Source organism: Dromiciops gliroides, chromosome 1, assembly GCF_019393635.1.
Source record: "Dromiciops gliroides isolate mDroGli1 chromosome 1, mDroGli1.pri, whole genome shotgun sequence".
In the NCBI taxonomy this organism is placed as follows: Eukaryota; Metazoa; Chordata; class Mammalia; order Microbiotheria; family Microbiotheriidae; genus Dromiciops; species Dromiciops gliroides.
In genome coordinates this window covers 697,160,665-697,175,479 of record NC_057861.1, presented here as the reverse complement: position 1 = coordinate 697,175,479, position 14,815 = coordinate 697,160,665, and positions in this window count along the sequence as shown.

Below are 14,815 nucleotides of genomic sequence, written 5' to 3'. Positions count from 1 at the left end.
GCACAGTACATTAAAAAACCAAAACCTGCCCTCAAGGACCTTCTATTCTATTCCAGGGAAATAAGTCCACAGCTGAGGGGTATGTACTTTGCCTGTGATTTCATTGCTACAGAGAACTATCAGATGAGGAAATTTCCTCTACCAATGTGGGTCAGCACCTTCTCTGCCAATAGTTTTAAAGATTTGCCTAGAATGCTAAGAAGTGACTTGCACAGGGACACATAACCAGTATATGTACAAAGCAAGACTTGAGCCTTGATCTTCATGGCTTCAAGGCCAGTTCTCTCCCCACTACACATTACACATGCTGCCTCCATGCAGACTATATAAAATATCAACAAAGTAAGTACAAAATGTTGGCGGAGGAGAAGCCAAGAACACTAATTACTGGGGAAAGCCTCCTTTAGGATTTGGCATTTGAGCTGAGCCTTGAAAAAAGGTAGGAATTCCAAGAGGTAAAGGTGAGGAGGGAGATCTGACCAGCCATGGGGAATAGACTGTAGGAAGACAGGGAATGGTGAATAGGCCAGTTTGGCTAGAATAAGGAGTATGTGATACAGGAGAAATGTGAAATTAGTCTTGAAAGATAAATTGAAACCAGAAAGCTAATAGCTCCAAATGTCAAATATAGAAGGTAATATTTGATCCCAAAGGAAATAGGGAGCCATTGAAGGTTGCTCCCCTTGAGCAGGAGATAACTTCAATAATTAAATCAATTAGTCAATAATAATGAGACATGCTTTAGGAATATCAGTTTGGTAGCTATGTGGAGAACTTATTGGAGACAGTGTAAGAAGGGAAACCAATTAGGAGGCTTTTACAACTGCCCAGGAGAGAAGTGATTGAGGTCTTGTCCTAAGGTTGTGGTTACATGAATAGGGAGAAGGAAACAGGTACAAGAAATGTCATGGAGATAAATTTGACAACTGATTGAACATGGTGGGGGGGGGGAGGGGAAGAAAAATAGTCAAATCTGATTTTGAGTTTGCAAACCTGGGTGCTTAGAAGGATGGTGCTGTCCACAATAGAAAGATAAAAGTTTGGAGGAGGGATGGGTTTCAGGGGAAGATGATGAACTACATCTTGAATATGTTGAGTTTTAGAGGCTTATAAGATATCCGAGATATCCAGTGGTTAGCTAGGGAGATAAGGTTGGAGTTCAGAAGAGAGATGAAGGCTAGATATATAGACACAGTAGTTATCAGCATAGAGATGATCATTTAACCTATGGGAGCTAATGAGATCATTAAGAGGAAAGAGAGGAAAGAGAAGTGGGACCAGGCATGATTCCACATAAAGAGGATGGAATATGGTTAATAATACAGCAAAGGAGACTGAGAAGGAGAAGTTAGAAATATAGGAAGGGGGCAGCTAGGTGGTGCAGTGGATAAAGCACCGGCCCTGGAGTCAGGAGTACCTGGGTTCAAATCCAGCCTCAGACACTTGACACTTACTAGCTGTGTGACCCCGGGCAAGTCACTTAACCCCCATAGCCCTGCAAAAAAAAAAAACCACCACTATAAAATATTGTAATTAAATGTAAATCAAATTAAATGTTAAAAACCCATTAAATAAAATATCTTCCTTTACTATTAGCTAGAAGTGTACCTCTCCAGGCCCAGGGTACCATGTGTCCCAATGTCCAGGTACTCTCCTAATTCCTGTATTTGCAGCTGTACTAGGGGTCAAGAGAACTGAGTTTGAGTCTTGACCACATGTAAGCTATTTGACCTTGGACAGTTCCATTGACTTCTATGGACCTCAGCTCCTTCATCTGGAACATACAGGGATTGCACTGGTGATCTCTCAAGGTCCTTTTTCCAGCTCTTGGGCCTATGAGCAACAAGGACCATCAGTACGTCATGACATTGCCACCAGGGGGCACCACCATTTTTACAAGAGAAGATAAAGAAGAGACATTCATTTCAATCTCTGTAAAACTTAAATTCTCAAATATGAATCTGGGGTAATGAAAGGACGAAAAGAGGCATCAGAAGTAGCAGACACGGCTGATGGTGATAGCACAAAAAATGAAGCCAATTGTGCATGGGTTCACATGGGAGATTTTACAGTCAAATAAGAAATGGCCTCTCAGGCCCTTGTAGTCTCTAATGTGGTTTCTTGGAAGGACCCTCTACATGGTCTTTCTGCCTCCAGTCTTGTTGCAGCAATCAATCCTTCAAAACTGCCAGGGGCAAAGGACGCAAGTTTAGACCCTGCTTCTGATATTTATTATATGTGTAACTTTGGGCAACTCTCTGGATGTCCCTGGGTCTCAAAGTCCTCAACTGTAAAATGAAAGGGTTGAAATGGATGACCTCTGTGATCTTTCCAAGCTCCAGATCGATGACCTTAGAAAAATCCTACGTTGTTTCCCCTGCTCAAAAACCTTCAACAACTCTTAACTATCTATGGAATAAAGATCAAACCCTGTAGCTTGGTATTCCAGGTCACCACCACCTCTGCCTCCAACAATCTAAGCCTTGCTTATCTTTCTTTTTTAAATTTTTTTATTTTTAGTGAGGCAATTGGGGTTAAGTGACTTTCCTAAGGTCACACAGCTAGTAAGTGTTACGTGTCTGAGGCCGGATTTTAACTCAGGTCCTTCTGACTCCAGGGCCGGTGCTCTCTCCACTGCACCACCTAGCTGCCCCCTTGCTTATCTTTCTAGCCATGTGGTCTCTCCCTATACCTTCTTGTCCAACCAAACCAGTTTATTTGCTCTGTGCTAATTATGTTCATGTTTTCCTGTCTCTGGGCCATTGCTCAGGCTGTAATTTCAAATACTTTACCCATCACCTCCTATCAAAACCTTACACATTCTGCACAGAGTGAATATACCATCTCTTCCACAAAAGTTCTCTTGCTCCTCCCAGCTAGAAATAATTTTTCTCCATTCTAAATCTCCATAGCACATTCTTTGAACCTGTCTTACCACGCTTCTTGCAATTTGCCTTGGAGTATACATAATCTTGTAGCTCCCTAAGCTTCCCCATTAGTCTATAAGTTCCCTGAGGACAGGGATTTGGTATTATTTATCTTTACATCCCTAATGTCCTTCACAGGCCCTTACTCAGAGTTAGTACCTGTTAAACATTGGTTGGACTGTTGAACTGAATTTTTGAATTGAGTTCTTTCTTTACCAATCAACCATCACTTAAGTTCCTACAGTGTGCCAATCAGCCAGTCAATAAACACTTAAATGCCTACCGTGTGCCACATATAGTGCTAAGCATTGGGGATACAAAAAAAGGCAAAAAGATAGTCTAACTCTCATGAAATAATGAAGAACAAAATGAGCAGAACAAAGAAAACATTGTTAATAGCAATATTGTTTTAACAACTTTGAGCAAATAAGTCATTTTGACTATTATAAATACCCAATCAGCTACAAAGGACATATGAAGGAAGATGCTATCTGCATCCAGAGAAAGAACTGATAAGTAGTAGAATGATTTTACATGTACATAAATATATATGTGTGTGTGTCTACATATTTGTGTCTAAGGTAGCCATCTGTAGGATGGAGGGAAGGAAGAAAAAAAGAAAATAAAAGAAATGTACATGATAGCTTTATTATATATGTAAAAAGAATTGCAAATTGTACATGACAGATTTGCAGTTTCATGTGCAATTATCTTTTTTTATTATACTATGTCATGGAAATGAATATTTTATTCCATAAATTAAAAGATAGATAGGTAATAGCTAAGTTTTTAGCCCTAAAAAATTGTCCCTGATCTCAAAGAACTCACAATCTAATGGGGGAGAACAACATGTTGACAGTTATGTACAAACAAGACATATACTCTGATACCTTGGACATAATCAACAGAGGGCAGGCACTAACTAGCACTTAGAGGGACCAGGATAGGCTTCTTGTAAAAGCAGAGATTTTAGCTGGGACTTGAAGGATGCCAGGAGAAGTAAGAGCATTCCAAATATTGGGAAGAGCCAGTAAAAGATACCCAGAATCTGGAGATGGAGTATCTTTGATGGAAGATCAAAGAGGTCAGCGTCACTGGATCCCATATTATGTTTGGGGAGGGGCAGAAAGCAAGGTTTAGGAAGCTAGGAGGGGGTGAAGTCGGGATAAAATGGGGATATTCATACTTACCATACTTACCTTACCGGATTTGTGTGATGATGTGAGTTATTGTTATTATCATAGCACAGTAATCCACCATCAAAATAAAACAAAAGATGCTTAAATCCTTTAGCTAGAGCATGACATAGCTCCATTCGTTTTTTTAAGTTTTAAAATAAATTCAGTCAATAACTCTATAACTATTGTCTGGTTGAACAATACTTTTAACTGTAATGTTTTAAATGGATCATTTTCCAGGCAAATACTTTTATGTTCCTTAAATAACAAAGGGACCCAATCTCAATGCTACCACTTTTCATACATATGCCTTTTGGAAGGTTGAAAAAATTGTTCCCAGTAGCTTTTCAGGGCTTTCTCCAACTTTTCAATGCTACTTTTTAAAATTTTGCTAGTCTTCGGGTGATAGGCATGTTGGCCATCCATATGCTGGTACCCAAAGCCTTTTCAGGTAGACCAGGACTACGAAGAAACTTATATTTCATTGGCATATAGCCTTCATGAACCTAGGTTTATCTACACACCATGATGAGACATTGAAGGCATAGACCTGTAAAGGATGTTAAAAATATAGGCAGAAGGGGCAGCTAGGAGGCCCAGTGGATAAAGCACCAGCCCTGGATTCAGGAGGACAGGAGTTCAAATCTGGCCTCCGACACTTGACACTTCTAGCTGTGTGACCTTGGGCAAGTCACTTAATCCTCGTTGCCCCGCTCCAAATATATATATATACACACACACACACACACACACACACACACACACACACACACACACACACATATATAAAGAGAGGGGGGTAATATTTAATTTTCTCCAAATTTTCCATTCTACCATAATACTATCTGGTGGAGCAGGGGAGAAGAGAGATAATAGAATCCTTAGGGTGATTAATATAGGAAAGGAAACTGCCTCAGATGAATGGAGTAAGCCCAAGGTTAAGAGATTAACTTCCAGTTCATCCACAAAGACTGATTCCTTTCATGTCTTAAAGGCACAATCACCATTCTGGCAGTTTCACTAAACAAGAGGGTTCCTTCCTTTAAAACATTAACCATTCCCTGGCTGGTCATCCCTGACTCATCCATTCTACCATTCCTCACCTTTCTCTTCCAAGGAGATTATAACAATCTTCACCCTCTCCCTTTGCATTTAACATTTCATCTCTGGCTAGGTTATCTAGAGGTACAAAGCAGCAAACTCTATTTTTTTCACTCATTCGACAAACATTCACTAATAACAATGGGATCTGTGACTTTGATTCAAATCTGAGGTCTCCTCTTTATTACCTGTGTGACCTTGGGCACATTGCTTCATTTCCCTGACCCTCAATTTCTCCATCTATAAAATAAAAGGGTTGAACTAGAATCAAGAGTTATTAAATTGGAGTCTGTGAACTTTTAAAAAAGATTTTTATAACTATGTTTCAATAGCAATGGTTTCCTTTGTAATCCTACACATTTTATTTTATCCTAAAAACATTTCAATCAATAAATATTTATTAAGTACTTACTATGTGTCAGGCTCTGAGGCAAAAGGACAATCCCCGCCCACAAGAAGCTTACCATCTACTGGGGGAGACAACAAACAGATATATACAAAGCAAGCTATATACAAGGGAAATTGGAAATAATTGACAGGAGAAAAGCACTGGGATTAAGAGGGGTTGGGAAAGGCTTCTTGTAGAAGGTGGGATTTTAGTTGGCACTTAAAATATGCCTTATTCTGAGAAGGGATTCATGGACTTCACCATAAGTGGAAACAAAAAAGGGTTAAGAAGTCCTGTTCTAAACATCCCTAAAGCCCCTTCCAGTACCGCATCCTAGAGTCCTTGGATCTGCAAGGACCTTGGGTGGGTATGAGAGACAAAGAGAAATCAAGCATGGCCCTTGCTTATACAGAGCTCTCTCAGAGGTGGCAGGTTTAAAGTCCACCCCCCCCATCCCCCACCGCCACCCCCCAACACGTGTGTATCTTGCTAATCCCCTTAACTTGGCCCAGCCAATGTGATCTGATCCTGACTCCCAGGCAGTCAGGGGTGACCTGCAAGGGAAGGGTTAATGTTTTCAAGGAAGGAACCCTTTTGTTTACTAAAACTGCCAGAATAGTGATTGTGCTTAAGACCTGGGTTCAAAGAAGTCAGCCTTTGTGGATGGAGGACCCCCAAAGCTGGAAGTTAATCTCTTAACCTTGGGCTTACTCCATCCATCTGAACCAGTTTCCTTCATATTTGAACCATGTTGAGGATTCTGCCATCTCTCCTCTCCCCTGTCCTATCCCCCCCCCATCCTTATCACACCTTCCATACCAGCCCCAAATGCATTGTGGAGCCTGCTCAGATAGAAATTGTGCTCCTGGGCTAAGTATCTTGAGCTATCTCATTAACAGAAACCAATTTTTCTCCCCACTTCCCTATCTGTTAATCCATCCCACTCATTCACAATTGGAACCATCTTCAACACCTTCCCCCTTCACCATCCCCCCACCTTCAATAGCCAACAAATCTCATCTAGCCCATGCCTCCTTTATCCATTGTCTCCTTTCTCCACCATCCTAGGCAACTTTTTTTCTTTTTGCAGGGCAATGAGGGTTAAGTGACTTGCCCAGGGTCACACAGCTAGTAAGTATCAAGTGTCTGAGTCCGGATTTGAACTCAGGTCCTCCTGAATCCAGGGCTGGTGCTCTATCCACTGCACCACCTAGCTGCCCCCATCACCTTAATCCAAGTGCTCATTGTTGTACTGACTCCTTGCCTTCACTCTCTCCCCTCCCTATTCTTTCTTTCCCTTCTCTGCCAAATAAATTGATTTCAATTCAATAAACATTCATGAAACACCTGCTATGTGCACCCACACATAACCAGGCACTGTGCTAAGCTCTGGGGATACAAATAAGAAAAGGAAAGAGAGTCTCTATCCTCAAGGAGTTTAAGACTCACACAGCTAGTAAGCGTCAAGTATCTGAGGCTATATTTGAACTCAGGTCCTCTTCAATCAAGGGCCAGTGCTTTATCCACTGTGCCACCTAGCTGTCCCTTACATTTTAATAGGGGGAGACAATTCAGAGGGAAGCGGGTACCTGGGAAGGCAATTTTTGTCTGAGATGTCACGGGAATTGTTAGTAGAACCAGAGGGCGTTCAATGGGGTGAAGAAAACACAAAAGAAAGTGTCTTGTTCTATGGAGTTCAAACCAAGAAGAGCTATAGATGGAAAGTGAAGTGATATGCAGAGGTCTCATCACATCACAGTCAGACAGTCAAACATTTATGCACCTACTTTCCCCCAGGCATTGTGCTAAGGACTGCAGTTATAAAGAAAGGTAAAAACACTAAAGGGATCTCTAAAGGAAGAGAGAAAATGCAAATAACTAAGACATATACAGTGTAAATGGAACATAATCATAGAGAGAAGGTACTAGCCATGGAGGAGGGGGAAGAATGGGAAAAGGCCTTTTATAGAAGGTGAGATTTGAGCTGAGTCTTGAAGGAAGTCAGGGAAACTAGGAGACCGAGATGATGAGGAGGGAGAGAATCCAGGCACAGGAGACAGCCAAGTGAGAAAGGCATTAGAGTAGGTAGAGGGGAGTTAAGTGTAAGAAGATTGGAATGGTAGGAAGAGCCCAGGTCAAGAAGGGCTTTGAATGCCAAGAAGAGAGCCACCGAGTTTACTGAACGGTGGGTGGGAGGAGGGTGACATGGTCAGACCTGCATTAGGAAGATCACTTTGATAGCTGAGTAAAGGATGAACCAAAGAGTGGAAAGACTTGCAGCAGGAAGATCAGTGATCAGGCTATTGCATTAGTCCAGGGATGAGGTGGTGAGGTCTGTACCTGTTGTGAGCTGGGTACTAGGCTAGGAACTGGCATACTGAGATAAAAGTGACACAGTCCTTCTTGCTACAGAGTTCACTTTGTCATTTGTTGTTCACTTGTTTATCAGTCATGCCCAACTCTTCAAAACCCTATTTGGTTTGCCATTTCCTTTTCCAGCTCATTTTACAGATGAGAAAAACAAGGCAATCAGGGTTAAGTGACTTTCTCAAGGTTATACAACTAGTAAGTGTCTGAGGACAGTTTTTTTTGTTTGTTTTGTTTTTTGTACAGGGCAATGAGGGTTAAGTGACTTGCCCAGAGTTACACAGCTAGTAAGCGTCAAGTGTCTGAGGCCAGATTTGAACTCAGGTCCTGCTTCCAAGGCTGGTGCTTTAACCACTGTACCACCTAGCTATCCCCTGAGGACAGTTTTGAACTCAGGTCCTCCTGAATCCAAGGCCAGTGCTCTATCCACTGCGCTACCTAGCTGCCCCACTGTGTTACATTTTAATTGTTATTGTTCAGTCGTTTCAATTGTGTCCAACTCTTCATGACCCCATGTGGGGTTTTCTTGGCAAAGATACTGTAGTGGTTTGCCATTTCCTTCTCCAGACCATTTGGGGGGGAGCAGGGCAATAAGGGTTAAGTGACTTGCCCAGGGTCACACAGCTAGTAAGTGTCAAGTATCTGAGGCTGGATTTGAACTCAGGTCCTCTTCAATCAAGGGCCAGTGCTTTATCCACTGTGCCACCTAGCTTCCCCTTACATTTTAATAGGGAGAGACAATTCAGAGGGAAGCAGGGGCCTGGGAAGGCAGTTTTTGTCTGAGATGTCACAGGAATTGTTAGTAGAACCAGAGGGCGTTCAATTACTATGTTTTCCAGAATCAATGGTAGTATTGATTCACAGCCACAATCTGGCCTCAATTTCTAGCCTTACTCAGATACTCAGATGCGTCTGTGATCTTACTGATTCCAATACACCTGCCCATCCTATGGACTCTTGTCACTGGGGGTCCACTGTACATGCTTTCTCCTGATGTGGCCAGGATGCTCACAGAGGCCTCAGGCTGTCTGCCTAGCATTCCTTACCCTCACTGTGTGGACAGCCTACCTTTTCTACCTTTGGGGGAATTTCCCTGATGACATCATTTACTCTTGCTTCTCATTTGTTGTGAAGTGTATATAGCCTGCTCACACCCACCATGGCGGCTTCCATTTCCCCATGGGATATTTACTCTCAGACCCTTGGAGATGCTTGTGCTCCAGGTTTCAAAACCTTACAAAATCCACAGCTTTATCTTTATTTCTCCTCACAGGCCAGTTGTAACCCAACTCCTATCTAGCCATAGTTGTCATTCTCCAGATATGCCTGCCCTCACCCCCCCCCCCCGCCCCAACCGTGGCTGTGCCTTTGCGCATACTATTCCTTCTATCTTGGGTGCATCTCTATAAGAGATGGGTACTATTATTCTACACCCATTTTATAGATGAGGACACTGAGGCTGAGAGCTTTAAGTGACATACTCTAGGTCACACATTCTAGGAAGTGTCAAAGGCAGGATTTGAGTTCAGGTCTTCCCAACTCTCTCCACTATGACACTTAGCTTACTGTCAAATAAAGGGACCAGACTGCATGAGCTTTAAGGTCTCCTCCAATTCTGTCATTCTATGATCTATAATGATTCTACCTCCCCTCAATGATATTAATTTTCATCCATTCCCAGGAACATTTTTGGTTTTACCCCAAAGAGAACTGGAAAGTTGAGCAACCTATAAAGAAGGGAGAAATACTTTGTCTATGGCTCGCTGTGTGCAAGCCTGGAGGAAGGAGGGGCAGGGAGTCTAACTTGCATCTTTCCCCTGATGATTAGTTTTTAAAAGACCCATAAAAATCCCGGCCCCAGAGTGGGAAGGTCAAAGGTGTTGGGCTGATGATTGTCACTCAATCCAAATACCCTATTTTTATTTTTCACTTGTGCCCAGAAATCTCCAAACAGACAGTGATTAGTGACTGATTGTTACTTTCCTCTCCCTGATGACTCACATATGTGACCCATTCCCAAATTACATGCAAATGTTCAGCCAGTGACAAGTTGCTGAAAAGCTCCCCTCTTCCCCCTTCCCCAGACTGCCTGCCTCTTGCATGAAAGTAGGGCCAATATGTGTCTTTGTGGGCCAAGAAAATTGTGCTGATGGGAAATGGGGCAAAATCCACCGTGTGTCCCTGGCTACTGGCTAAAAAAAAAGGGGAATGGGGGTGGGAACAGGATGGGAAACACATGATGCTTAATCTATCAATCAACAGCCTATATCAGTTTCCTCATTTATACAATGAAGTGGTTGGATGAACTGGTTTCTAAGGTCCCTTTCAATGTTAACAATTCCCAATTTTAATAGTCTATGAGATGAAGACACTGCTTGAGTATAACATTTTCTGATTTTAAAAAGCTTAGTCTGATATTCTATGATTATAGGAATTTGTGATTTAGTCTAAAATTACAAGATTTTATATATCTAAAATCTTATGATTCTAAAATTTTGTTATTCTAGTACTGTAATTCTTTGATCCTAAAATTCTGAAGTATGATAAAGTCCAGGGTTTTTCTGAAAATTTATCTTGCTTTTCTAATTTGTATTTGTTGAACAAGTTTTCTGTAAACAGAACTACATAAACAACACAATAGGGAAAACTATTTCCCCGTTACTTGGGTAAAGTTTGGACAAAATGATTGGTTTCTATTCAGCAATGCCCTCTGGTGGTGCAGCTACCATTGTGTCAGGGCAACTACGAATTTAAAGGGGTAGATGCAATACTTTGAAGAAGGCACTGTGGTTCCAGGACTATGTGATCATAGGACTTTTGAACTGGAGATTTTCCAGTCCAAACTTCTCTTTTGATAAATAGGGATACTGGGGACAGCTAGGTGGCGCAGTGGATAGAGCATGGGCCCTGGATTCAGGAGTACCTGAGTTCGAATCTGGACTCAGACACTTGACACTTACTAGCTGGGTGACCCTGGGCAAGTCACTTAACCCCCAATGCCCCGCAAAAAAGGAAAAAAAAAAAGATAAATAGGGATACTGAAACCCAGAGAGAGGGAGTAGTTTGTTCAAAGTTATCCATTGAGATATTTTAATTTCCTCCTGAAGACAAGCAACCTCAATTAAAAACACCAAACTATGGGGCGCTCATCCATGACATACTTCAAATCCAGAAGTTCTCACATTTTTCTTCATTTCTAAGATTTTGATTATCCTTTCCCATTCCAGAAGACAGATATCAGAGGGAGATGGAATAGTTTCTATACCTTTACCTGGTCAATTTGTACTGTCTGTCCCAGCTATACATACTGATGGATATGCTCTTTAGATTGTCTGTGCAGCTGTATCTCCTAATTTAGACAATAGATATTCTTTATCCACTTGGTATTTCTTACGTGGATAGTCAGGCCAGACAGTTCGGGGTGGTTTCATATAGTAATATGCTGATAAATGTCTAATAGCTGGCTCTCTGGAAAAAATGAACAAGGGTTTTGTGATGATCAAATGAGATACTTGTAAAGTGTTTTGCAAATCTTAAAATGCTATGTAAAATTATTATTATTATTATTATCATCATCATCATTATTATTGATGGATGCCAAAGAATTTGGGGTGCCTTCCTAACCTATCATGCATCATTTATGACCAAGGACAGTTCAGTAAATAGGATATTTCCAAAGGAACAAGAGAATATTGGATAGCCCTTATTTTCATATTTTCCCCCTGACCACCGATGCGCCTTTACATATAATAATGAATATCATAATATTGGAGGCTCTTGACTGAGAAAAGGGAAAAGGTCTATTCACCAAACAGTTCTGTAATTACTATCATATTCAATTAACTCCTAATTATGCCCTTTACCAAATTGTCTTCATCTCCCTCCTGTGTTTAATTGTTTTATTGACCATGTAGACCTTCTCCGTTTACTTTCTATCTGGCCAAGCAAAGAAAACTTTAAAAATCCAAATACTTGACCACTTTTTTTGCTCTGGAAAGATTTGAGGGAGAGAGAGAGAGAGAGAGAGAGAGAGAGAGAGAGAGAGAGAGAGAGAGAGAGAGAGAGAGAGAGAGAGAGAGAGCGCTTAGTTCATTGCCTCTCACCAGTCTGAAAGATATTAATTCCCAACATTACTTTCTCTTGTGGGATACAGCGGATAAAGTACTAGCCCTGGATTCAGGAGGACCTGAGATCAAATTCAGCCTCAGACACTTGACACTTACTAGCTGTGTAAACCTGGGCAAGTCACTTAACCCTCATTACCCCTCAAACAAAATTCTCTTGGGCATTTATATTTGTAACGTACTTAGCACAATGCCTGGCACTGTGCATAACAACAACAACAATGAAGTGCTTAAATAATAATAATAATAAAGTGTTTAATAAATGTCTGTTCCCTTTCCACTTTCTTGGAGGTCTGGGGTTGGGGTGCAAGGGAACAACTTGAATGACACAGAATATCTTTTTGTCTCTCTATCCCCTCTGGAGGCATAGAGAGGATTATTTGTTTTGTTGGAAATGAGTTATCAGACCTTAAGATACCCCGATATTCAAATTTAAATAAATTCCAAAAACATCCATTGCTCCAAGGTGAAGTAAGATCATTGCTCTGACCCTTCTCCCTTTTGGAATATTCATGCCTCAAACTCTGTGACGCCTTGAATAATCGGAAGGAAGGTAGACAGACGATGTCTGCTTGGGACAGAAATGCCCACCAGATGGATTGTCTTTGGGAGACCTAATATCTAGAAGTCTGGAAATGTTTGGATTGCCCTCTGAGCTCTTTGCTTTGCTTTATTTTGTATTGTGTATTGATATATCTCTATTTGAGGCAAAAGACACTTTCACCCAAACAAACCCTTCCCAAAGGACTCTCTCTGAAAACTGTTAAGCAAAATAACCAAATATGAACTGTTTACTTTTTAACTGGCTATAGCATTGTGCATCCCTGGGCCCTACAGACTCCTTCATGGTCACCTAGGACTGGGCAGGAAAGAAAGCTCTGCATCCGTGCATGTCCCACCTCATGTCTATACAGTGACAAAAGCATACATAGCCTGGGGTCCCTTACAATGGGCCTTCCTGGCAGGCCTCATCATGTCAGAATAATGAAAACTGATTCCTTTCTAATATAGTGCTTGCCAACCTTGATCCCCTCCCTGCCCCTGCCAATATATACATATAATTTTCATTTCAGCTGTTGGCTATGTCAACTAACGCAAACCAAAACATCTGTATAGAAAAATAAAAGACAATCAATCATCCAGATGTTTTGTCTACACAACACCTGGCTACTTGGAAACATATGGACAGTCAAGTTTTTCACCTTCCATCCAGATGTAGGACATTGGGTAGACAAGGCCTTTGTCAAATCAGCACAAAAGGAAATGGGTTATAAGATTTTAGAACTGGAAGGGGCCTTGCGGATCACCTAGTCCACTCACCATATTTTGTATCTGTATATCAATGACCTGTCACTTTGTAAATGTGAGAACTTCCTACACTAACACAGATTGCACCTCATCCCTACTATTTCATTCTGGAGAGATGCTTAGGGACTGAGATGTGAAGGGACTTCTCATTTTGTAAAAGAGAGTACCGAGGCTCAAAGGGATGAAGGAATTTGTCTGAGGTCACACAGCAACGAAGCAGAAACCAGACAAATGTGAAATGCCCTGATTCTATCCTGATGCTTACTCTACAATGCCATGCGGACCCAACAAAGTGTGCAAACAAAATTTTCCTGTGAAAAACAATAACCCTTTAACTGAATTTTCCACTTTTCAACAAACCATGTGAGTTGTGTAGATACACATTCACAGAAGAGATGAATAGTAAGATATTAGATTTAGAAGTGACCTCAGTGGAAATCTAGTTCAATCCATACCCCAAAAAAGAATCACAATGAAGTAGACCTGACAAGTGGTTCTATGACCCCAGTCTGGAGACCTCCCCCCAATAAGGGGACTTCCTTACTACTTCCTGAGGGAGCCCATTCCACAGTGGGCCATCAAGCCTCAATTTGTCTCCTTCTAGCTTCTACCCATTGCTTTTGGCTGCCCTTTGGTGACAAACAGAATAGGATTAAGCTGCTTCCACTAACAGCCCTTCAGATATATCTACTACTACTACTACTACTACTACAACAACTACTGCTACTACTACTACAACAACTACTACTACTGCTACTACTACTACTACAACTACTAGTATTACTGCTGCTGCTACTACTACTACTACTGCTACTACTACCACCACCACCACCAGTACCATTACCACATAGAGCTGGACACAACTAAAATGACTGAACAACAAATACTTATTGAGACCTACTCACCTCAGGTCCCAAAAGGCAATGCCTAAGCCTCAGTCTTTTTTTTTTTTGGTGGGGCAATGGGGGTTAAGTGACTTGCCCAGGGTCACACAGCTATTAAGTGTCAAGTGTTTGAGGCTGGATTTGAACTCAGGTCTTCCTGAATCCAGGGCCGGTGTTTTATCCACTGCGTCACCTAGCTGTCCTCAGCCTCAGTCTTTTTTAAGAAGGCCTTTTCTATATATGAGCTTCCTAGATAATTTAGGAAGTAATCACATTTGGTCATCTAGGACCATTCCATTACTACCTAGAAATTGCCAACAGAGGTCCAAGTAGTTGCTCATACAAAGAAGTGAGGAGATGCTGTCATCTTGGCAATCAGCTTTACTGCTACAGTCACTGCCACAGCCCTAGTTCTTCCTAAGACAAGGTCTCCTCTATCATGGTTCCCTCCCAGCCACCATCAACATCCAGGTGGGCCCAAGAAACTAACCTGTCAGGGGGCAGCTAGGTGGCGCAGTAGATAAAGCACCAGCCCTGG